The sequence below is a fragment of the Sitophilus oryzae genome, unplaced genomic scaffold (assembly GCF_002938485.1).
Source record: "Sitophilus oryzae breed Bouriz unplaced genomic scaffold, Soryzae_2.0 scaffold_172_pilon_pilon, whole genome shotgun sequence".
In the NCBI taxonomy this organism is placed as follows: domain Eukaryota; kingdom Metazoa; phylum Arthropoda; class Insecta; order Coleoptera; family Curculionidae; genus Sitophilus; species Sitophilus oryzae.
The window spans coordinates 10,409,949-10,437,550 of NW_022146424.1; the positions used below are offsets into that span (position 1 = coordinate 10,409,949).

At 31.1% G+C, this 27,602-nt stretch overlaps 1 protein-coding gene across 2 annotated transcripts in view; it reads right to left on the reverse strand.

Annotated features, from left to right (window-relative positions):
- The window catches only part of LOC115881651 (fatty acyl-CoA reductase wat-like), a 46,949-nt gene extending 23,021 nt beyond the window's left edge, over nucleotides 1–23,928 (reverse strand). The window contains exon 1 of one of the 2 annotated variants that reach the window (XM_030899221.1): nucleotides 23,800–23,928. The gene's annotated coding sequence lies outside the window, so the exon portion shown is untranslated. Of the gene's footprint in view, nucleotides 1–9,235; nucleotides 9,281–23,799 lie in introns of those variants that run through there. The other variant, XM_030899222.1, reaches the window with a different exon arrangement.
- Between the last annotated feature and the right edge of the window lie 3,674 nt (nucleotides 23,929–27,602).

Genomic DNA, 27,602 nt, shown 5'->3' on the forward strand with positions numbered 1-27,602 from the left:
GCCACCCCCATGCCCATCCCAGGATAAATTGCTAGTTACGCTAATGACTGACAGGTGTAGCTTTTACCATAATTACAGGAGAACGGTATCGTATGATAGACTAAAACGATCGAAGAATGTGGACAGATACACCATTTCTTCAGGACGAACTAGCTTGGTCAAAGGCCGCAGATGAAATAAGAGGTGGATTATTTGGGGAAAGACCAATGCCAAGCTTATTCTTTTCGTTTAGTAAATACCCAACCCCAGGGTTGCCAGAAATTTTCGAGCGAATTTCTTCAACGGAGCCATAAAAAACCTTCATATTCCCTCAACTTCACAAAAAATTCCAGATCTTGTGAAAAATCACCAAATTTCCTGAATTTTACCTATTTTATAATTAGGAGAAATTTTTTACAATTCATTTCTAGTACAAAATTGAAGAAACTAAACTAAAACTAGGTTTATTGAACCCTAATCGACATTTGATTTCGGAAAATCGACTGTACAGGGTGGGTCAAATTGGACGCTTTTAAAGGGAAACACCCTTTTCTATAGGAGATAGACGAAAACTAATATTGGTGTCTGGAGCTCAATTTTGATCAAAAACATGATGGTGAAAACTGCACATCGATATCTGTTACCGTTTCGGAGTTACGGAGTGTTTTTCAAAAATGTGTATTTTTAACAAATCGCTGTAACTTTTTTGCTATGGAAAATTTTGTATTTCTATGTAAACATTTCCAAAGCACCTTTTTACGTAGAATTTAATGGTTTAAGTATAATTTCTTTAAAATTAATAATTTAGGAGTTATCAACAGAAAAATTGATTTTTTTATTTGGGACACCCTGTATATTTTGATTTAACTGAAAAGAACTTAAAATTACCTTTCCAAAAATATAGCACACTTCATATTTTGGTATAATCCCCTTCGAAATACAGAATTTTTAAAAGTTCGCCACTTTTAACTAGTAGGCTTTGGACCCCTTATTGATGATATGCCCCTAATGAAACTCGAAAACATATTTTTCCAGCAACACGAGGCACCACCTCAGAACTCTGAAGTTGTCAGCAAATTTTTGCAGCCAATTTCAAGAATAATTGAATATCTATCCAAGATCCCAGCCGTCTGCCGTCGAGGCCGCCGGACTTAATGCCTATGGATCTAATCCTATGGACATCTTTGCGGAAAATAACGGTCCTTATTTCTAAATTGCCCAATTTGTATAATCTAGACAAGAATTAGAAATACTTAGCAATTATGAGGGGGTATCTTTTACCCCTACTGAGTTAATAAATTCCGCGAGAAATGTTCAAAAACGGCCCCGTCTGTCCATAACAGAAAACGGTCGATATGTCGAACATCTGTAGCAAAATCTCATGTCTTGGTCTGCTATTTATTTTTATTGTTATTAGATATAGTTTAAATGTGTTGATGTTGGTTAAATATAGTTCAAATTGTTATAAAATCCTGCATCTCTCATTGCAAATATTATTTTCGTTTTAATTGATGTTCACAGCTAGAATTTTTTTGCATTACAGCCGGCGCCGTTCAAAGCCTACTTATTTCAAGTGGACGAATTTTTATAAACTCTATATCTCGAAGAGGAATCGAGCAAAATAGCAAGTGTGCTATATTTTTGGAAAGATAATTTTAAATTCTTTTCAATAAATTAAAAATATACAGGGTGTCCCATATAAAAAATTAAATTTTCTGTTGATAACTCTTAAATTATTAACTTTAAAAAAATTATACTTAAACCATTGAAACCTACGTAAAAAAGTGCTTTGGAAATGATTTTATAAAAATACAAAATTTTCCATAGCAAAAAAGTTACAGCGATTTGTTAAAAATGCACATTTTTAAAAAACACCCCGTGACTCCGAAACGGTAACAGATATCGATATGCGGTTTTCACCATCATGTTTTTGCTCCAGACACCTATATTAGTTTTCGTCTATCTCCTATAGAAAAGGGTGTTTCCCTTTAAAAGCGTCGAATTTGACCCACCCTGTACATAATATATCATATTTTACGCAAAATTGTAAAATTTCCAGCGATTTTGTGCCTAGACGGTTAACTTTAGCGAAAATTTTCATGAAACTTTTCTATAGAAAATCTTATTCTCTTTAATTTTGCTCTCCTCAAATTTTTGCGAAAAACGCATAGTTTTCGAGATATTCACAAAATACCGATTTTGGGCGCCATCTTGGCAAGATGGCGGCGCCGGCGGCAAGTCTGGGAATGTGCATTTTATGAATTTTAGTTAGGGACCCCAAAACCTATAAACCTGCAAAGTTGCATAACTTCCGGACTTTTTTCCAAGCAAAAATCCCCAATGACTGAACTATACCGTTTTAAGAGAAAATAAAAAACATGAAAATATGGTTGAATTTTTTCCTAAAAATCAAAACGCGTTTCTATGGTAATGTATTTTCGTCTTCATTCTTTGATAGAATTTTAACTAACGTCATATTTTTTGCTGTTTTAAAATGTTAAAGCAGCGCAAAATTTATTTAGTTCAATGCTACGGAAAGTGTGATAATAAAAATCGAAAAATGTGAATCTTTAACAACAGCAAAAAATATGACGTTAATTAATATGATTAATAACCATTTATTAAAGAATGAAATCTATTTAAATTATATTAGTACCATAGAAACGCGTTTTGATTTTTAGGAAAAAATTCAACCATATTTTCATGTTTTCTTAATTTTCTCTAAAATGGTATTAGTGGAGTGCCCAGAGACTTTTACCTCGGAATTCAATTACTGTGAATGTATTATCGCGAAACCTTCTGTATTGTGTTTATAGATAAAATACTAAAATGTTTACCCATTTTTTTCGTTGCTTTTAATTTTTTATTTTAGTAATTTCAGTAAATTCTTAATTATTTCCTTTTTAATTTTTTGAATTTTTTAATTCTTTTTCTAAGTAAATTTATTGAAATAAATAAATCTAATTCATAAGCTATACCTATTCTGCTTATATTCTAATCATGGAAATTTTGATTGAAATCGAATTATACAAGGAGAACAAAAGTTTTTATTGAAGTGAAAGTTTGTGAGCTTTTGTAAGTCAATTTAAAGCATTTTCTAAAATTATGTAGAGTTCTACAGGGTGTCCCCAAAAAAAGTTACACATCAAAGTTATGTTTTTTGTAATGGAACACACCCTATGTATTATTTGATATTTGGATTCTAGTAAAAACATAAAGGTTTGTTTCACTAGAAAAGTATATGACTAAATTGTATAGTTTTTGAAATACATTCACCGGCACGAAAAATGAGCACCTTAAAACTTTGATGTATTTTAAATAATATATTCTATTTTAATGGGCCGATTTTGATGATTTTTTAAGCAGTGTGTAGCCAAATTATTTGACGTTGTAGTATCTTTTTCTAAATTAAAAATCAAACTCCCCTCAAAATCTGTTAATTATACGAGGGAAGCGCAATTCACTATCAATTTGATAAGCTGGCAAACGACGGTTTCTTAGCAATACAATTACAATAAGTCGATCGTCTCGATTAGAAGTTCTCATACGAAGAGTCCTGGACGTCTAGATTGACGTCCTTATGGACTTGGTCATAATTCAAAAACCACTTAGTATACTCTATGGTATTAAGGTATTTTTGGAACCGGAATTTTATAGCAAATTTACTGAACTAGACAAATATATATTTGCCTGACCCTGTATATCTATAAAAATATTTTTGAAATGTGAACTACCATTAAACACATATTTTGTAAAAGGTTTGGAGTGCAAAAATCAAATAGGAATCCTGATACAGAGCTTTTCCGGAATACGGAGCCATCTTGTATGTATGCATTTGTATATGTGTGTGTTTTTTTAAATACTAAAGTAAAAGCAACGAATTTAAATGGGTAAACTTTGTAATATATCTTATTAACAATACAATGCAAGAAGTTTTATAAAAATTCGTTCACAGTAAATGAATTCCGAGGTTTATATCCCATAAGGGCTTAAAGCACTCCACTATATGGAAATTTGGAAAAGTATAATCGGGATTAGCCATTTATGAGCAAGCCAAAATTTTAATGAAGAATGCATTTTCCTTAAAATGGCAATAATGAAAATGTTTTTCTTCTTGTAAAGACAATCCGGGGCCATACTGTAGAAAGGAGACAAACACAAAATGCGCTTTACAACTCGCAGTGTTCCCGGCCTAGGACAGTCCCTTAATGTTGAAGAAATAAATATATGTTATTTATTATTTCAAGATAAATTAATATGTGTAAAAAACCCAAATTAATAGAAATAAGTAAATATAGAGGAATTCACAAATATTTGTTCATCTAACCACAACCGTCACTTTTACAACTACAAAAATTATTTTACGATGCATCGTTGTGAGTCAGTTTAGAAGCAGCTTCATGAGAAGAACCGTATTGTAAATTAACAATAATCATAAAATTATGGAAATGAATACCATGAATACCTGCGATTTATCACGTCCAATATTTTAAAAGGGGCTTCCAGGAAAAATAATATTTTCTGTCTTGGGTATTGTAAAATCACACTCCCATATACGTGTATGGTTTTATGATAAGGTATGTCCAGTATTTATTTACTATAAGCGAGTTTTCTTATGAAATCTCAATCTCTATTTTACTCTTGTACATATTAGGTTAGATTTGATATCTACTTATCTAATTATAATTAATTAAAGTCAATTAATAATTGTCTACTAATTGAATTAATTTAATATCGTTTTAATGATCAGCTGTTTAAAAAAAATATTTTCTTTATTGTAATTCTTTTGCATTTTTTTATAATTCGAATTCTAAGCGCAGAATCATTTACTTTTATTTTATTGTGGATTGGAAGGGTGGCTAACGCCAAACTCTTACCAATTATTGTGTAATCTATACTAATCAAAATAAAAACACTAAATCACCACAATACACCAAAACACAGTGCAAAAGTAAAAGTGTTTTGGTGTATTGTGGTGATTTAGTGTTTTTATTTTGCTGTGTAACACCAAAGGTTCCAACCCTCAACTGTAATCTATACTAATATATAAAATCCTTAAGTGACTGACATACTGATTAATCACGATCCTGCTCAAACCACTCAACGTAAGAAGCTCAATTTTGGCATACGGGTTGATTGTAGGGTGTAGAGGTTCGATAAGAAGGGATTTTTCGAAATTCCAGTTCCAAGAGGGTGAAACCACCCCTCAAATATTACAATATTTTTTATTTAAAAAACGGTCAAGTTTCCGAAAAAACGCTTAAACACGTATATTTTATTTTGTTGTTTACATATTTTAAGATTTTTTAAAAATGTATACAGGGTGTTTCGAAAAATCTGGTCATTGATTAATCACGATTCTGCTTAAAGCGCTTGACGTAACAAGCTGATTTTTGGAAAACAGATTGACTTTAGGGTGTAGAGGTTCGATACGAAGGGATTTTTCGAAACTCGAATTCTAAGGGGGTGAAACTATCCCTCAAATATTAAAATATTTTTATTTAAACACCGGTGAGTTTTTCGGAAAAACTCTTAAACACGTATATTTTATTTTGTTGTTTTACATATTTTAAGATTTTTTACAAATTTATACAGGGTGTTTCATAAAATATGACCATTGAGTAATCACGATTCTGCTTAAACTGCTTGACGTTTAAAGCTGATTTTTGGCAAACGGATTGACTGTGAGGTGTAGAGGTTCGATAAGGAGGGGTTTCTCGAATCTCAAATTCCAAGAGGGTGAAAACGCCCCTCAAATATTACAATATTTGTTATTTAAAAAACGGTTAGTCTTTCGGGAAAATGCTTGGACAAGCATAATTTATTTGGTTTTTTACATATTTTGAAATTTTTTAAAAAATCATACAGGGTGTTCCAAAAAGTTGGGTAATTTCTTAACCACGATTCTGCTTAAACTGCTTGACGTAAAAAGCTTATTTTTGGCAAACGGATTTTTCGAAAGTGAAATTCCAACGAGATAAAACTACCCTTCAAATATTACCAAGTTATATAATAATATCGCCATATTGTTTTTTCTCATGCTGACATAAATGTGAGAAAATTTTATCCAGTTTGTATGTTGCTTTATCATCACCATTACAAATGATTAATTCGACGCGAACGAAGTCGCTGGTACACGCTAGTATTGTATATTTGTAATATTACTCTTTATACAATAAAAATCATTATATATTTATTTGTTTATTTATTTATCTAAAAATCTGAGGACTAAGTGTACAATCATATTATGTTATATTTTTATTATAAGCATTTTAAAAATCATTTTATCATCTAGGTGCATTTTTTCTAGACAGTTTATTTTCGTCCATCTGAATAACTAAATTTATTTCTTTTGGAGATATTCGCTTTTGAAGAAGAGAGTGATTGAGTGATTTGAGTGAGTGATCACTGAGTGATTTTTTCGTAAATTTTACATTAAAACCATGCCTTTATCCAATCAACGGACCTATGAGATAGTGTTTATAATTTATGTTATGTCACTGTTTTTTAAAATTTTTATTATTATTGTCTGTTGGCTGTTGGACAGTTACTCTAGCAGAGATGGGGGTTTTAAGTCCAGGAGTTGTAACCGGTATAGTTGCTTTAATTGAAGATGATAGCGACAAAATGATGTCGCTAACAGATTTAGGTGTCCACAAAGTACGTTGCAGTCGCTTCCTCGAGATAAGTTCATATTCTAGACGTCCAGGAACATTCGCATGAGAAGTTCGAATCGAGACGATCGACTTATTGTAAGTTTATCGCTAAGGAACCTCCGTTTGTCAGCTTTTCAAATTTATAATGAATTGTGCCTGAGGAACGTACATGTAAGTGAATGGACTGTAAGAAGAAGATTATTATGTCAAGAAGGCCTGCTTCGGGACCACAACTTACTATGTCTGTTGTTAACTAGTAATAATTTTAATTTCAAAATTACCAAAAAATGTTAGTGTCTTCTTTAAAAGCGAATATCCCCAGCAAAAATAAAGCTATTGAGACTAGGGAATGCAATCCCGCAAATGCTGGATCCCGCAAATGCTGGATTCCGCAAATGCGGGATCCCTCTGAGATTCCGCGGGATCAAAGTTGCGGGATTTACCGTGCGGGATCCGCGGGATCGACCCCTTACGGCTTGGCCATTAAAAATAAGTGAAACAAAGAGGTTAGTTTTAGATGTTAGATTTCTTTCTGGCGTATGTTCGTAAGTAAAGAAAAGCGTTTAACTAGTACTTGTGGACAATTTCGTCAAATAAACTGTCGGACATAATTATCCGGACAAGCAAAATTTTAGGGTAAATTTAAAGTTGAATATCTCTTGAACTAAAAAAGATTTTGGGATGCGGTTTGGACCAGGTTTTAGATGCATCTATTGTGATTAAGATGCTATGTGGTTTTCGAAAATATATTTAGCGAATTCTCGTATACAGGGTGTTTTATAAGAGTGTGAAAATTTGGTCAAGAATCTTTTTTACCGCAAATTTATAATTTTTAAAAAATCGAAATTTTTACCAAGTACGACTAATCTGTATTGAAATTAGAAAAAAAAACAATTTGATCGGTTTTTTATTTTTTTTTGTTTTAAGGTAAAATACGACGTTTTTTTTTGAAAAAATATGCATTTTTAGTCCTATACGTATGGTCCTAAATGGTACAAAAAGCTTTGTACATTCTGCATATGCCAAAAAATTATTGATATAGAGTGTATTTAAAAGCAGATAACTAACACAAGTTAAAAAAACTTTAACATCAGAATAATATTTTTATTTCTTTATATTAAATATATTTTTTAAACACCCTGTATACATCGGTCCAAATTTCTGTACAGCTAGTTTAAAGTACACGCTATATCAATATATTGTGGGCCTATGCAAAATGTACAATGCCTTTTGTACCATTTAGGACCAAATGTATGACTATTGTTTACAGTCCCGCAATTTTGCGGATCCGCGGGATTGATTGCTTTAATCCCGCGGGTTTGCGGGATTGAGATTTTGGTGCGGGATTGCATTCCCTAATTGAGATGAACCAAAAAACAAACTATCGAAAAAGGATATACTTAGGTGATAAAGTTATTCTTAAATTCCTTGCTGTCTTAACATATTCCACGGGGTGTTTCAAATATTTTTTTTATTTTCCCCCGTATAATTGACAGATGGGAACTTTCATTTTTAAATCGTTTTTAATTTAGAAAGAGGTACTTAAAAGTCAAATAATATAGCTACATATTGCTTTAAACAAAAACAAAAACAAAATATAATTAAACTTCAAAATACATCAAAACTTTTCAGGTGTCCGTTTTTCGTGCTGGTGAGTGTATTTTTAATTATTTTTAAATCGATTCCTGAACCATTTACAATATGTATATATAAATTTATACGGGACCTTCGGTGGGCAAATACGACTTGCACTTTTTTAGCCGACCATACCAATAGGTATGGTAGGCTATTAGGATCGGCAAAAAAATAGTTTTTTTAATTTCACTCAAAATGAGTTATTTGGTTCATAAATGGCCTAAATACAAAATATTTTCGTGGTGTCTGTCTGTCTGTCTGTCTGCCGTCTGTAACACGATAACTCAAAAACCGCTTAACCGATTTTAACCAAATTTGGCACAAAAATACTGTGGCACCCGAGAATCTGGCCATTAGTTTTTGGTGGGGGTGGGGGGTTGGTAAGGGGGTATAGGAGGGGGTTAAAATTTTAAAAAAAGCGTAACTCCAAAATTACAGTAGCTAGCGAAACACGGTTTTCAAATTAAGATTAGGAATAATATTTGCAACAAAATTTGTAATAACATCAAAATCAGTCAAAGTTGCAGTTTTCGAGATATTAACATATTTTAGTATGGGCGGCTATACGTGCCTCCCGGCGCCAATTTTTTCTTATAAAAATTACCATAATATTACGATCATAGAAACACTTATACAAAAAAACTTTAAACTAAATTAACAGAAAAGTATCAAGGCCATTCCGAAAGGACACACGTCTATTTGACAGTGTACTGCATGCAATAATTACTCAAAAACCATTACAACACTTCTTCCAAATTGCAATTTATTTATCAATTAATATTTTTTACGAAGTTCGATTAGTAATAACACGACCTTCATAGCAATACGTGACAAAATGTCAAGCTTCACAATATACGCTCCATGAAAATCAAGATCAAGACCAACTTTTGATTAATTATGCCAGAAAGACGAGCGTGACATCGAAAACAATGTTAATAATAAATATATTGACTATCGATACTTACAAGGTGTCTAGAACGGTCGAAGTAGATGTAGGCACTCGCACAATTAATTATGAAAAAAGAGATAATATACACCGGAAAGATTGAAAGTGACAAGGTCATAATAAAAAGGACAATTAATAGTATGTTGCATTTTTTTTCTAAAAACTATCGTTTCAATATGTATTTCGTAACTTTACACTAAACGCCGCTTAATGGTTTGGTTCGACTAGTCTTGAGAAACTCTAACGTTCCATTAAAATTAAGAAGAAATAATATATGAAACATGTTTTTCCGTTAAAATAGTGTTTAAAACATACCGAAATGCATTCATTTAAGCTATAGGGTTTCCATACGTCTAGATTTATAGGTGTCCGAGATGGTCCAGCTAGAATTTGAAAAAAAGGTCCCGGGAATTTTGTTAAATATTTTAATCGTTATGATGTCATATATCTACTAAACCGACATTGTTCGAAAGCACCCATATTTATTTGGTTATTTTTTAGTTTTCCGTGCACTCATGGATGTGAATTGTACATTATTTTGCCTTTGTTGTAGAATGTTAGGACAGTGATCACCGCGACCTTACAGATCTATTGTGTGTTCCCCTTTCTTGAGTTATAACGAGTTATAACTCATCATACAGTCTCAGGGTTTTGACAAAAGCTAGTATTTGAGACGGCTCCACAGAGGCCAGCTCTTGTGCCAGCTCTCCATCTCCAACATCAGCCGTATAGTCCGGCAGCCGCTGGGGTAAACCCAAAATTTTGGGATTAAGTTTTTTTGATTTATCATCTATAGGTGTCCTACTTTTGATATCCGAGTGATCACAAAGTGGTATCTTTGGGGAAATTAAGATACAGGGTGATTCATTATCAATTATGTGAACTCGAGTGTTATTCGAGTTATCGACTTATTTTGTGTGTTTTTAACGTGTGTTTTACATTGATTTATTTAATAATGTAGGTTTTTTCATAGGTATAAGTGATAACAAAACATTTTATATACAGGGTGATTAAAAAAAACATAATATATTTTCACGTTAATTGAAGGTAAATCGAAAAATTACATTTTGGCATTTTGTATACTTTGTAGGTATGTATATACCTAATGTATGAGTAAAAGAATAACAAACATATTTTTTATACAGGGCATTTTAAAAGTAACTTTACTTGCGTTGAAGGACTAGGGCAAATATTTTAAACACGCATATCATAAAACATTAAAGTTTATCAGTCGGTATCAACCTCAGAATCAACTTCTTTATCGAAAACCACAACATCTTCATCCTCATTATCATTAGCCGGTACAGCGGTGGTTAGTTTGTTGCAACAATATGCTTTCCCGTGGTACATACAAAACATTGTGCAAGGCAATCTAGCACCTTTACACCCACATCTTTTTGTGCTACATGGACTGACGCTTGAACAAGAGCAACGAATCAATTGTAATATATCGGAAGGTACCACCTCAGTCCTTTCTGGTAGGGTGACTGGCAAATGTTTTCCGTTGGCATCTTTGAAAAATCCATAGTCCGTCGGTTGTAGGTTTGGCGGATTAGGTTCTAAAGTTCGTTGGCGGAAACGAGCGTAAAAGAGGCAATTGTGACCTTCCGCATGCAGTTCTTTCTGCCCAAAGTTGTACACGAGCCTCGGATAAATACGAGCCTCGGTGGAATAACAAGCTGCTCTTCCATAACATGCTGTTATAAATTTAGCAGCCTGACTTGCGATTTCATCCATATTTTTGTTTCCTTAGCCTAAGTAAGACAAAGAGTGTCCATTTTTAAGAGTTTTGATAACCTTGTTTTTGCCTATTCCATAATACATTGCAATGGTGTCACAACCGCTAATGACATGAGCTGCCAAAACATTTGGTATTATGTCCTGATGAGCTAAGAGCGATGCTTTTATATTTATTACCTCACGGAAAGCAACTAAGCCCACTAATCTTAGCCTCACTTCAGAAGCCCAGGTATCATTCCTTTCTATACAAGTTTTCAAAATCGCTTCTTTAGTTACCATTTTCTTAGAGTTGTCTTCTAAAGCGCGGAACTGGAAGGCCGCTGCCTATCGATGTGGGTGCTTTTCATCTTTTTCTAGTTCACACTTTAGTCCAAAAATACACAGTTTTCTTTGAAGATAAAGATTGGCACTTCTGAAGCGTCGCTGCATTTTCGTACTTGAAGTTCCAGCCTTGTTAATAGCGTCCGAGGATAAGGTCCTTCTCCAATGTTTTTTGGATGAGTACGTCGAAACGCAACCTCTGTGACATAGTAAACAAAAATCCTTGTCCGTAGCGATCTTCTCTTCCAAATTCTTCACATTTGCCATCTTGATACATTTTGCTATACTTTATAATAGTTTCTATACGTTGTGCATCAGCAACTGAAAGTTTTTCACTTTTCTTCTGACAGGAAAACTTCCAGTCAAAAAAAAACACTTTTCACTCATGCTTAACTAGGTATTATTGTTAGAATAAAATTTTAATCCGAAAGAGAAATCACTGTTATCTTTCTGCCTTGGGATAGACCTTTAATGGTGGCTGCAACGACGGCCCGTCATCCTGCAGTTAAAATAAAACAATTTGTTTTTATTTTAACGGCAAGATTACGGGACGTCGTTGCAGCCACTCTAAGTCTAAATTATAGGCTCCGCAGTTTGCAGTAGTCGCAGTCGGCCGTTCCATCAGATTTAAAATTTCATGAACTTGGAACGGGCAACTACAGCTTCCAACTGCGAACTGCAGGGCTTATAAATTATTAGACTTTAATTAAGGACACTGATATCGGCAAAGTAAGCATATTCCTTCATTACCCTGAAAAAGATATATTTAGTATAACATAATTATGTAAGTAATAAAATTGAGTTAATGGAGCCTTAATGAAAAGGTTTATGATATTTATAATATTTCTTTTTACTGATACTTTAGGTTACAAATTAAAAGTATCAGCAACTGTAATGAAAAGTCCTATATTTCTATGCTAACATTTTTGTTGAGGCTTCATTAACTCAATGTTGTTGCTTTATTCTAAATTATTAAAAATGTGTGTTAACTTTTCACAGAATCATTGAAATGGAAACACAAAATCATCGGTAATTCAAAGACCTTCGAACCTTAACCTAAAATTATTAATACCAATAATGATTGTTGAATTGAATTTAACATACAAAGTTCTAAAAACAAGAAAAATATTAATCGGAAAAATGTAGGTATAAGTTTTTTTTTTAAATCACCCTGTATATTGCAAATAATAATGATTATTATTTTTATGCTATAAAGGTAAGCCTATATTTAGTATAAATACAATAAATTGACTAACCCACACAAAAATTAAGGCCTAAAGCTTAAAAACCTATCGAATACATTTTTATGTTTTATATTTTGGGACACCCTGTATATCTGGATTTCCCCAAGGGCGACAGCTTGTCATCAGCCGGATATGGAAAATAGACATATAGATCTATAATAATCCGTCATAAAAAAAAATTAATCCCACAATTGGCACTTCAGGGAAAAATCCGGGTTCTGCTGCCGGACTAGTACTAAAGTTTATGGCGCGAACGTTTGTCGTTTCAGCGCACTCAGTACTCAGTGATAAAGTGTTCTGGTGTTTCTCCATTTTCCTCACAGAATCTACATTGCCGTTGTTTCTCAACTTCAATCTACTGTGTTCGTTGAAGAGACAGTGTCCTGTTAGAAACCCGTTAGAATCCGAAGATTGTTCTTACTTAAATCGGAAGGAAATCTTTGATTTTTCTCGGTCGTAAGTTCTGAGAAACTCTTTCGAGTGTCTTAGACCGTTGGAGGATTCCTATTCCAGGTTGCGGATGGAGTAAAATACTAGCATATGTATTTTGTATCTGTTGTTTTGACTTATTTTTTACTGTGTTTTGATTATATTTTATTACTGATTTCAGCTTTGGGACTTGAGGATGAGACTTAACAATGTCTCAAAACTAGTCGCCCCCCTTCATAAAAGAGAAACTAACAAAACAATATATAATATAAAACTGACATATGTGCCTTTTGTTCCCTCATTTGAAGACATTTATTTATAAGGACCCCGGATTGGTTCAATGGACGTTTGTTAGCTTTATTACAGTTCATTATACAAAAAAAAATTACTGCCATTAGTAAATTAATCAATATTGATAATAAAATCAACAACCAAGTTAAAATAAAAGATTAACTTAATTAGTTAACAATCTCTGTGTTTATTATACCTTGTAGCTTGTAGCTTGCATTCCTGCAAGAAGTCAACGGTCAGACACAACTGACAGGGTTAAAAAACTACCATAATACACTACGCATGCATTTGTATGCCCATACATATATACAGGGTGAGCAAATATAGTTGTTTCAGCAATGAAACTTAAATTTAATATAGAAAATTAAGAAACTCTTATTTTATAATTTTTTAGTTTTAACTATATAATATAATGTTTGCTTCAACAAAATTAATTCCTTTTTGTAATTTATTTTTAATGCATTTACTATATTTTTTTGTCGTATTTATTTTTTACGGATTTTAATTTATTTAAATCTAGGCTCGTGGTATACAGATCCAAGATCAAAATAAACAGCATGGTATATCAAAAACAATATATTATAAGATACAAATATGATTAAATTAGAGAAAAAATTCAATGATTATTTCTAAAGATATTTGGAAATAAACCGAATTTTTCCGATTTTATCTTTGCTTTTTTCTTACTTTATTTGAAAACAATTTAACTGTGAATTAAAATGGCAGACACAACTGTCACTATCGTGTATCCTCTCGTTGAACAAATTTTAGTAGGCATATTTGTCATTAAAATTGACGTGCTTTTAAAAAAATATATAAAGCATTTCATTTATAAATATATGTATAACAGGGTATAACTGTTACAACGACAGTGTAGTACATACATATGTGTTGTCAAATATATGTTAGTGTATGCATATATTTGAATTACCTTGTCTATCTACGAAAAATATGTTTAATATGTGCTTTTCTTGTTACAAAAAAGGAGAGAGATGCTTATTAGAATTCTTAGACGTACTTAATAGAAAGAGAGGTAATAGAAAATTAAAAAACCTTTTGAAAGTACAGAATGGTACGCCAATGTTTTCCATTAACTTATGTATTTTTTTATATGGTACTTAAGTGTTGTTCTGCATAAATGTTGTCTCTTATACTTATTGACCCTTATACAACGAAACGTTGGTTGTAGAGAAAACAGAACAAGAATCATCTTGATGCAATATGTTAATACCACCATACATTAGTATACAGCAAATTACGCTTGAGACTTTAAAATGGTATTTATTTAGTTTCTTGTTATTGAAAAAAAGTTCAATAATTGTAGAAACTTGACAAGAAAGCAAACCATTCAGAAGGATATCAGAGACGTATCACTTCATTTGTTCTTATTTATTCAATAAAAAGTTGAATCTCTCATTTTGATAGCACTTCAATATTCCCAATTCACTTCAAGTGAACTAACAGTTTTTTCACCAATCTTATGGTTCGGGTGACTGATTGATCGGATGGTCTGGAGTAGGAATGATTAACACTTTAGATTAAGACCAATCAATTTGACAGTTGTCATTTGTTCTCAATTTTTCTATACATTTCAATTATTCTAGTATTTTCTATACCGGGTGCGTCTCAAAAGTGGCTCACCCCTATAACTTTTTTATTTTTTGAATTAAAAAAACGAGATTTGGTATGTTATATATTTGGTAGTATATGACATAAATTAGGATTGATTGACGTAATCAATTGTTTTCGGTCACTTCCTGTTTCACCAGATATGACTACAACTTTTGATTTTTAAATGGCACCCTCGGTATATTTTTACTTTATTCGATAGAAAATGATACTCTGAATTAGAATGACATATCACATGTCAACTTTTGGCATTTTCGCATATGGTTTATTTGAAATTATAAATTCAAGTGTAAGTGTGTGGTATAAAATTATTCGTAAAAAAATGCTATTTCCAAATATGCTAAAGAGCCACTCTCGTTCCATTTGAAAAAATTGAGATATGATTAAAAATACGATTTGATCATTTGGCCCAATCTATTTTTCCAAGGTTCCTTGATTAAGAATTAGTGTTTTTAACATAGTCATGGCACTCTAGATTAAAATTTAAAATACGTTTTTTTATAAAACGAGAATGCCAAAAGTTGACATATGATAGGTCATTCTATTCAGAATATAATTTTCTACCGAGTGAAGTAAAAAAATACCGAGGGCGCCATTTAAAAATCAAAAGTTGTAGTAATTTCCGGTGAAACAGGAAGTGACCAAAAACAATTGAATACGTCAATCAATCCTAATTTATGTCATATACTAACATACCAAATCTACCCTTTTTATCTGAAAAACTAAAAAAGTTATAGGGGTGAGCCACTTTTGAGACGCACCCGGTATATTTCAAAATCTCTCTAGATTTGAATATGTTATTTTACCATTATTTTCGGTTCAATTTCTTTTCTATAATATGTAGTATGTCACTGATATGCAGTACACATCAATTATTATAAGTAAACTATAAGGGTGCGTAGCGTGAGCTGTCAATTGTGGAAAATGGCGGAGTTACAAACCTAATTTATTTAAAAGTTAATTTTCTGAATAATATTTTTAACAAGTCAGAGATCACTAAAATTGGTCCAGCCGTTCTTGACTTATAAATGCTGTAACAAACCCGACTTGTCAAATTTCAAATCAAAATTACTCTGTCCATTTTTTAACTCCTTAAACCCGAACAGAAACTCGTATACTATTTATAGATTTTTTTGAATAAGAATCTTTACGTCTTCATGACCAGTCCGAAGATTTTCACGTCTACACCTATGGTCTACACATTGTCACGCTGAAACTGATCAACATGTACGTCACGCCATTGGTTTTCAGTCGCACGGATGCCTATTTGACGTAAGAGCCCCAAAACGTGACGCGAATTTCAGATAACATGATCTTCAGATCCACAAATACCTTAGATCCACCATTGTTAAAATGAAAAAAATATCTATAATACTTAACTTATTGTATTTATAAGTCTGAGTGAAAAGTTCAGGTTTATATCTCGTTGTTCATTATGAATTTTTACCCTTTAGTACCAGACACATGGGTAAACATGCATTTACCTATTAACGTTAAAAATTCCATTAGCAAATATTTGTCTTACTGCTACTGGTAGTTTACATACCTATACGTTTTTAGCTCTTTCTCTTATTATGATATAGTCTGTTCAACGAGAGGGTCTATGGCATTGACAGTTATATCATTTTAGTTCGCTGAAGTACCCAAAAATAAATTAATTAATTAAAAAATAACCTTATATCTCAAAAGCATTTTAATTTTTTTTATATAGTTTGTACAGGGAGTCAGGGAATTTCGAACATCAAAAAAATTAGAGAAAATATAATTTACCTGTGAGTTAAAACCGACAGACACACCTGTCACTGTCATGGATCTTCTCGTTCGACAGACTATACTATATCTCTAATCAAAGAATTTAATATCCTTTTAAATGTTCTCCTCATAAACGACCGTTCTATATAGCGTTTGTTTACCTGTAACATAATTTAACTAACGATTATATTTTTATATTCGTAAATTATAATATTTGAGTTCAATTATATTAATTATAATAATTTAATTTTCACTTTAGGTATAAGAGGTTGTTTTGAAAATTGATTGAAGTAAAAACAACGTATTTACCCCAAAAATTAACATCAAAATATATTATACGTTTAATAATATAATTATAAAAATTATTATCAACGTCAATTCATAATTAAATCCTTTCAACTCACAATACATGATAATATGACTTTTCGCTGTTAAAAAGGTTATTTAATTATTGTTAAATTAATATTCCAATTATTTCACGTTATTATAAATTAAACGATTGGATAATTTCTAGGCCTATCACATCCTAATTAGCAATATTCATGTCTGTATTCAAACAACGTTGAACTATTAAAATCCCAATAATGCATTAAACATTTTTAAGATGCAAATTTCTAGAAATTATTTTTTGTTCACACAACTGTTCCGTCTGTTATTTTAAATCAAAGATAAATTGTGTATTCTCCGTCATTTTTTGAATGTCGTCTGTCGAAATCTCCCCTGCCTTGTTGGACAAACTTTATTCGGGGCTTGTATTAAATATAAAATTAATTTCTAAATACAGTTTTTTAAATGACTTAATTAATTAAAAATTAGACTAATAAATAACACAATACTGGAAATAGTAGAAAGATATACAAGGTGGTCAGAACTGTATTCCGGAAACTTCGGCAGCATATTCTGCAGATAAAAATAAGTAAAAAAGTTCGTATAAATGTATGTCCTAAAATGCTTAGTTTCGAAGATACAGGGTGTAGAAGTTACAATTTTATTTCGATTTTTTTCAAATAATTTCTGAAGTAACGTAAATATTTAATTGAAAATTGGTGTCTGGTAGTTTTTTGACATGAGAAATTTGATTTTTTTGTCAATATGACTCCTACTTGTAGAGGGCGCCACATACATACTTTTAACTGTTCTGAAGAGTAATAACTTTTCGTCCGTACCTGTATAAAACAATTGAGTAAAAAAATATGCATTTAAAACGTTTTTTACGTAAAAAAATTCTTTTAGTAAAAATCGCTACGTGTAATGGTTCTCGAGATATTTGGAATTGAAATTATCAAAACCTGTCATCTTTGACATAAATTAAGCATGCTGACTAAATAGTTATTAGGCTGAAATCATAAATTTGAAATGTTTTTGTGCTAAAAGTTCTTTATCATCATTTTCCGTAGAAAAATGTAATATTAATTTTAAAAAAATAAAAAGTTCCCATTCAGTCAAATATTTCCCACAGTCAAATATCTGTTTACTCAACATGCTTATTTTTTGTCAATAATGACATGTATTGACTATTTCCATTCTAAATATCTTGAGAGCGGTTGTTTCTAGCGAATTTTACCAAGAGACTTTTTTAGGTAAAAAATCACGAGAATGTATATTTTTTCACTCAGTAGTTTTATACAGGTACGGACGAAAAGTTATTACTCTTCAAAACAGTTAAAACACATGTAGGTGGCGCCCTCTACAAATAGGAGTCAATTGACATCAAAATCACATTTCTCATGTCAAAAAACTACCAAACACCAATGTTCATCCAAGTATTGATGTTGTTTCAGGTTTTGGTTATCCCTTTACAGGGATAACCAAAAAAGACCGTAATAGAATAAAATAGATACGACAAAAGACCCAGGTAATAGATGTATTACAGAATCCACAGAATCAAATTCCTCAAGTGGCAATGGGCACGACACCTGGCAAGAAGGACTGACAACAGATAGACCACAAAAATTACAGCATGGTACCCACGAGGAATTAAGAGACCTAGAAGAAGACCAAATCTAATATGGGACCATGAGATTAGGAAATTAGCAGCGATAACTTGGGCCCGCATAGCCAATATTGGCTCCACTACAATTAAGAGTACTAAATATGTGAGGAAGGCTACACCATAATTGGAAATAGTCGAATAAGATGAAAATGATGAGACATAATGTTTATACAGGGTGTTTAATAAAACATGTGCTATCTCACGCGAAGAGATTTCTCTCGTAAAAATAAGACTAATTTTTTATATAGACATAGGTCAGATTATGCTTTGTGTCGTAGCTACAGGGGATTCAAGTTTTCATTTTTTTTTCGATTATAATTTTCTTTCGAATGCTTATAGTGATTCGAATGAAATTTTGAGGTTACTACATATTTTAATGCTAAGGAAGTATCGACAGATTGACCAGGGACGTGCATAAGGGTTATCACTGGAATATTTTTCTAAAAAAGTGTGTGCGCCACTGACTTTTTTCCTGGTTAGTAAAATTGTGTAAACCGTTTAATGTCGATTAAAACTTGTATCTTGATATTTTGTCGATTCAGATCTCCATGATGAGTTAAACGCAATTTTATTAATCACAATTAATAAATTTAAAATAAAAATTACATTAATAAATTATTTATTTAGTCAATTTTGTTATTAAATTCTATTAAATTTTATAACATTTGATGTTCAGTGCTAGCTACAGCAAGCTAATAAAAAATAATGGTTTTTAAGATAATTTCAAAATATCTATTTTTTAAAAGTTTTAACATCCTGTAATCTACTTTAAAACTATGCATTTCCGCACACATGTTTATAGAAACTTTTTTTCATATTTTTTGATGCGGAATCAACGAATACTTAGCACTTTATTTAGACTTGGATTAAGGCAAATTAAAAATCTGAATGTTTTCTAACAGACGCATAGAATGATGAATATACGAGTGTAACTAGGTAATAAAGGGTAATACTAAAAAATAGTAGTGCATACTATTACTGACTGCATCAAACAATAGAATGGACACATTATTTAAATAGAAATATTATTGAATAATACCTTAGTCACATTTCTACTACATAATATCTGTGATAATACCATTGTTTTTATAAATGATAATATGTACATTTTAAAGATGCAAGTTTATGCAATCTATATATTTGAATCTTAGATTTTTGTTTCTATACGAGGGCTGGCTTCTCTTAGTTCAAAAAACTGACTTAAATATTTAATTCAAATTTCTTATAATAATATTTTTTTAATATGTTAATAGAAAATGTTCCTATTTCTTACAAACTTTTCAGCATTTCTTATACAAGTGTTTATTAAAATAATAAACATTTTTTAAATACTTTCACTTGATAATTGATATTATTTTCACCAATAACATTAGATGTCATTGATTTTCACACATTATTATTTCCTTGTGCAGTAATTGAATATTACAAAACTAAAAATCTACAGGGCGGCTAGATTTTTTCGTTACAACTTAAACAATCGATGGAAAAACTTAATTTAATGATAAATATAGTATTATATAGAGACGTTAGATAGTGTAAGGAATTAAGAAAGCATCCAAGGAATTATCAATGAACCAGGAAATAATTTTGCTAAGATAATAGCACAGCTTATTCAGTACCAGCTCACCATCTTCGAACATGATTAAATTGGGGCAAAGTTGCGCTTTGAGATGTGCACCAAGATGCCATCAAAAAAGTTTTAAAAATTTCAAGGATTGCTGAGTTTTTTGGAAAAAACGGATATTTTTGAAAATCAATTTTATTTTTCCTGTCGATACGTTTTAGAAAATCAAAAAATATTACGTATTTTACATTTTAACATTCTCATAGCCACTTTATTAGGGCTATCTGATAGTATTTTTAGATTTTCAAATCAGCTGATAATTTGTGAGATACGGAGGCCAACTTAATTTTTTTAAATACGGACCTGCATTTTTTATTTCAGATTGGGAAAAAACTCGCTCTCCTGAGTAGAATGATATGCCACACTTAATATTTTTTTTGTTTTCGAAATTTGGACACAATTTATTTAAACCAATTTCAAGTCCGGCTCTCAAGTCGTTTTATTTTAAATATCTAATATATTCATCGTTACAATATTGATAAGCTTTCAAACTTAACAGTGACGTGGGTTGAATACGGGAAATCAAATGCAATAAAATAATAAAAAATAACATAAATAAAATGTAATATAAACAATCAAATCATTTCCCCGGAAGATGGACTGGAAATGGTAGAGCAGTATAATGGCCAGCGAGGTAACTGGACGTCAAGTAATTCGACAGGTCCAAATTTAAAAAAAAAGTGAAATCAACACATCTCGGCAGGCACAATAAAGAGTAAAAAATACTTTCGAAAGTAGAAGATCTATTCAAAAGCTATAAATAAAATTGATCGAAAAATAAATTTGTGCAATAGGGAGGGTGGTAACCCTTTCGAACCTGTAGACTATGTAAAGCATTAGAAACTAGTTTGTAGAAGTTAATTTATTCATAATAACTACGATTATAATTATGCAAATTATTAGATCGTACACTGAGAATTTAAAATTCACAACAAGAAAAGTTAAAAATAATATCTTTAAATTGCTGATCTGGATATTACTTATTTGAATCTTTCAATTGGCTCAATTTTCCTTATTTAATGTTAATTAGCACTGATCAATATTGTTGCGATGAATGTAAACAGATTAAATAATTTAAAAAACAGAGTCGGACTGAATTTTTTTTTAAATAAAAATTAAATAGTTTTGTTTCTGTTAAGGTACCCAAAACAAAAAAAAAGTATAAAGTGTGGCATATCATTGTACTCAGGAGACTGAGTTCTTTCAAAATTTAAAATAAAAAATGCGGGCCCGTATTTAAAAAAATTAAGTTGTACTCTATATCTCAAAAATTATCAGCTAATTTGAAAATCTAAAAATACTATCAGATAGCCCTAATAAAATGGCTATGAGAATGTGCAATTAGTTTTTTGATTTTCTAAAAGGTAACGACAGGAAAAAATATAATTGATTTTCAAAAAAATCCGTTTTTTCCAAAAAACTCAGCAATCCTTGAAATTTGTAAAATTTTTTTTATGGCATCTTGGTGAACATCCCAAGGCGCAACTTTGCCCCAATGTAACAATCTTCGTATCTATTACGGTTTCTGAGATACCAATTCGGACCGTGTGACGGCAAGCTGGTTATAAATAAGCTGTGGCAATATTAAGGTTAACTATACAATATAAAGAAAATTTGTTATATAACTACAAATATGTCAAGCTGTTTCAATTTTTAGTGAATGAAACTTTATCTATGGATATTTTGTTCCCTTTAGATTGTTATATTATCATCTTACATTAAGTACCGTATGATCGAATAAAAACGGCGTCAGCGATGGCTATGAAATGAAGATCGCTGTCATTTTATATGTAAATTTATATAGGAAATGCCATCGATCGTCATTTCCAAGCCAACTGGACGCCGTTTTTATTCGATCATACGGTATTACCACGACCACGGCATATAAAACAATTGTTTTTTATGTCGTGGTATTACTATTCGACTGATAAGTTTATGCTATAATAAACTTAACCACCTGGTATATATAAAGATATTTTAATGGATTCACTGACTTTGGACAAAGTTTATAATCTTTGGACTTTGGAATCTTAATAAAACTACTCTCAAACCAGTTTTGGAACCCACCCTTCATTAGATAGAGACTGTATTGGGTTGATTTTCCAAAATAACAAAAAAAAACAGCCGAATTTATCTCTACTACGTGTTTTTGGAATCAATTTATTTTTTATAAAAGTACCCATCTGTTGTAATCAAATTTAAAATAAAATTAACACATTTTTTAAGATATATAAAAACCGATTTTCCTATTTGAATGAGATTTGGGATGCCTATATTTTCCTAAGCGCTTTAACACTTGGCTTTCCCAAAAAAAAAGAAAAGGTAAGAGAGAAGTGACATAAAATGTAGTAAATACTAAAGGAGCAAATATGGGGGTTGTTTGGGGGTACTGGGGGTAGTTTTCGCCTTCCACGTACCTTTTCTGTTTCTTTTTGTAAAAGTGAAAAGTTATGCTTAAAAAAGTGATAACTTAAGAAATGTGTCTATTTATTTCTTAATTTGATGGCCTCTTTTTCTCAAAATATCTAACCACTGTTTTGCAAAAGCAATGAAAGAGTTCATAAGTTCAGTTAACTTACATAGAAAATCTACTCTACCTTATTTTTTTTAGTTATAAAAAAACTGAACATATTCATTATGTAAAATTCATTTTAATGGTTTATTTTTTTTATTATGTAAAATTCATTTTAACGATTTGAAATAAAAAGAATAATATGGTTTATTGTTAATTAGTAATAAGCGGTTGTAAAATTATTCACATATCGAAAAAATAAACAAAATATACTATAAAATTAATTAATAATTCAAAATACGTATGTTTTATTATTCCAGATAAAAATGTGTATTAAATAATATCCTAATATGCAATAATTATATTAAATATTCAAAAGGAATAATTTTCCGAGTGCATATCATTATCATTTAAAAAAAAATTGTATAAAAATTAAAACTAAATTTTGAGTGGGTTTTATGGAAAAAAATGCTAATATATTTATCATTTTTTAAAAGAAAAAAAAATAATAAAAAATAATACACATTATATATTTCTTACTATTACATATTTAAATATACCTGAGCAATAATAATATTATTATACAGTATGTCCCCGGATTGTCTTTACAAGAGGAACTTTTTTTTATTATTGACATTTGACATTTTGAGAGAAATGAATTGGCGTTTCTATGGTAACATAATTTCGAATTTATCTTTTGATCTAAATTATTATTGATAGAATTTTAATAAACGTCATATTTTTGGCTGTTTTAAAATGTTAAAGCACCAAATTTATTTAGGTCAATGCTACGGAAAGGGTGATATTAGTTATCGGAGAATGTGATCGGAACAACTACAAAAATAAAAGTATAAACGGGATTAACCATTTTTGAATAACCGTTTTTGAAATAAAATTTTTTATGAAGAATGCATTGTTCTCAAAATCTCAATAATAAAAAAGTTTTCCCCTTGTAAAGACAATCCGGAGACAGACTGTATTAAATGATAGTAATAAATACTATCATAAAAATATTTTAGGTAAAATAAATTAAAGAAAAATTCCTTACCTTAACAAAAATATTTTTTCACAATAATATAGAGTTTATCTCACAAAAAAACACCCCGAAAATGTTTCTACTATATTTCGAATCCTACTCGTCTGTCTTTGACCACGACTACAAGAATAAGAAACTGTACCGAAATTAATTCAACAATTTGTAATTGTTTAATGTTTTCCGTCCATCCGCTGGGTGGGGAGGATTTCCTTAGCGGCACGCGCGTCGAGTTCGTAGCTGTAGAGTTTGCGATTGACGTGTGAACAACAACCGACAACCAGCTTAATAACCATTTAATAACTAAACAGTTTCCCTAAATTGTCTTTACAAAACAAAAACTTTTTTATTATCAATTAATTTAATTTTTTGCTTGTTCTCTAATGGTTAATCTCGTTTATACTTTTACAAATATCCATACCGTTTTAGAGAAAATAAAAAAAATATGAAAATGTATAGTAATACTAGCATGTACCAGCGACTTCGTTCGCGTCGAATTAATCATTTGTAATGGTGATGATACAAGTGAAAATAAAGCAAGAATTTCCATTAACATACAAACTGGATAAAATTTTCTCACATTTATTTATTTTTTTTTTTTATTTTTTTTTACATTATTTTTTTTTTTTGGTCATATTTTATGAAACACCCTGTATAAATTTATCAAAAATCTTGAAATATGTAAAACAACAAAATAAAACATTCTTTGAGAGATGGTTATTAAGCATGGGCGCCGAATGGGGAGGGGGCAAGAGGGGGCATGAGAAAAAAACAATATGGCGATATTATTATATAACTTGGTAATATTTGAGAGGTAGTTTCATCTCGTCGGAATTTGACTTTCGAAAAATCCGTTTGCCAAAAATAAGCTTTTTACGTCAAGCAGTTTAAGCAGAATCGTGGTTAAGAAATTACTCAACTTTTTCGAACACCTTGTATGATTTTTTAAAATATTTCAAAATATGTAAAAAAAAACAAATAAATTATGCTTGTCCAAGCGTTTTCCCGAAAGACTGTTTTTTAAATTACAAATATTGTAATATTTGATGGGCGTTTTCGCCCTCTTGGAATTTGAGATTCGAGAAACTCCTCCTTATCGAACCTCTACACCCCACAGTCAATCCGTTTGCCAAAAATCAGCTTTAAACGTCAAGCAGTTTAAGCAGAATCGTGATTACTCAATGGTCATATTTTATGAAACACCCTGTATAAATTTATCAAAAATCTTGAAATATGTAAAACAACAAAATAAAATATACGTGTTTAAGAGTTTTTCCGAAAAACTCACCGGTTTTTAAATAAAAAATATTTTAATATTTGAGGGATAGTTTCACCTCCTTAGAACTCGAGTTTCAAAAAATCCCTTCTTATCGAACATCTACACCCTAAAGTCAATCTATTTTCCAAAAATCAGCTTTTTACGTCAAGCGCTTTAAGCAGGATCGTGATTAATCAATGACCAGATTTTTCGAAACACCCTGTATACATTTTTAAAAAATCTTAAAAAAGGAAAAAAAACGAAATAAAATATACGTGTTTAAGCGTTTTTTCGGAAACTTGACCGTTTTTTAAATAAGAAATATTGTAATATTTGAGGGGTGGTTTCACCCTCTTGGAACTGGAATTTCGAAAAATCCCTTCTTATCGAACCTCTACACCCTAGAATCAACCTGTATGCCAAAATTGAGCTTCTTACGTTGAGTGGTTTGAGCAGGATCGTGATTAATCAGTATGTCAGTCACCTTAAGGATTTTATATATTAGTATATAGATAGTAATATAATTTAGATTTCATTCTTTGAGAGATGGTTATTAAGCATGGGTGCCGGACGGGGGGGCAAGAGGGGGCATTTGCCCCCCCCCCTGGATCACTGAAACAGTAAAAATAAAACCTATCTTCTTACATCCATCTGTAAAAAAATAATCATTATTATGAAATTTTTAGGTGTTACCTTTAAAATAATAAAAAAATGTGTTTCAATTTTTTATTCATTTTTACCTTGCCCCCCCCCCTCTAAATTTCATTCATCCGGCGCCCATGTTATTAAGTATTAATTTTATTTTGATTAAAGTCATATTCTTTGTTGTTGTTAAAGTATCCCATTTTCCGATTATTATCACTCTTTCCTTAGTATTGAACTTTTTGAATAAACAGATTAAGGAAAAAGAATAATGCTATAATGTACTCATGCAGGCTATAGACGGAGGTGGAGCTTTAGAGTGGGGATCCTTCATAGTTCTGTTTGACGCTTTGAATAAGAAGACTAAGGAAGGAGCATATCAGAAATCTTAGGTCCACCGCGATAGGACTCAAATATGGCCGACTTAAATTCCGGTTTATCAGTGCCCTTCTAATTTTATTTAAAAAATGTAAAACTATGATCTAGGGTAGACGTGGGGTAGACTCAATAATTTTTTTTTATTTTACGTTGTGAATAAATGTTGGTAGTTATTAAAATTGTTATAAAAACATATTATTATAATAAAAAAAATAGATAAGTTTTAATAATTATTTATTAACACAAACATCCGATACGCTACTGAAGCAGGTAAGTCAAACTGAAGTATCTAAATTCTTTGACATCTAATCTTTGACAAGTAGTAAATAAAAGCAAAAATGCAAGAAAAAATATATAATTAGTTAATTTAAGTGAATTTCATAAATGATCGGTTTACTACACGTATGTATATTATATAGTCACTTACTAGCTAAAAGTTGTTCCATTATTTCACTCGATTTTTGCCGAGATCTACCGCACGCTACACAACCAACTATTTTAGAGTCTTTTTCGATAAATCGCGATAGTGTCACTGTTAATTTAAGTTCTGCCACAATTTCCATCTAGATTTACTACCTTTACACAACTATCAGTAGTAGAATAAATAATAAATAACATAAAATAAGCTCCATAAAGACTAACAAATCCACAAAATTTCAAATCAAATTCAAATGTGTCTAATGAATCGTCAAACAGAACTGTCAAGGATCCCCACCTTAGAGTCCTTTTTCCGCCCACCATGCATGAATACATGGATAGCATTATGCTCCTTCCTTAGTCTTCTTATTCAAAGGTTTGACGATTCATATGACACATTTGAATTTGATTTGAAATTTTGTGGATTTGTCAGTCTTTACTGAGCCAGAGACTGAGCTTAGTTTATGTTATTTATTCTCATAGTTGTTTAGAGGTAGTAAATCTAGAAGGGAATTTAATCTAGAAGGGACTCTTTGTGGCAGAACTTAAATTAAGAGTAACATTATTGCGATTTATCGAAAAAGACTGTAAAATAGTTGGTTGTGTAGCGTGCGCTAAATCTCGGCCACAATTCGAGGGAAATAATGGAATAACTTTTCACTAGTAAGTGACTGCAAAATAAAACACTAAATCACCACAATACACCAAAACACTTTTACTTTTACACTGGACGCGCGTTTCGCTAATCATGTTAGCATCATCAACAGATGATTATAAACTATTTTATTTTAGAGTTTATAATCATCTGCTGATGATGCTAACATGGTTAGCGAAACGCGCGTCCAGTGTAAAAGTAAAAGTGTTTTGGTGTATTGTGGTGATTTAGTGTTTTATTTCACTGTGTAACACCAAAAGTTCCAACCCTCAACTGTAATAGTAAGTGACTATTGTGTAATACTGCATACGTGTAGTAAACCGATCATTTATGAAATTCATTTAAAATTAACCAATTATATACTTTTTCATGCATTTTTGCTTTTATTTACTACTTGTCAAAAATTAGATGTCAAACATATGTCAAAGAATTTAAATACGTCAATTTGACTTACCTGCTTCAGTAGCG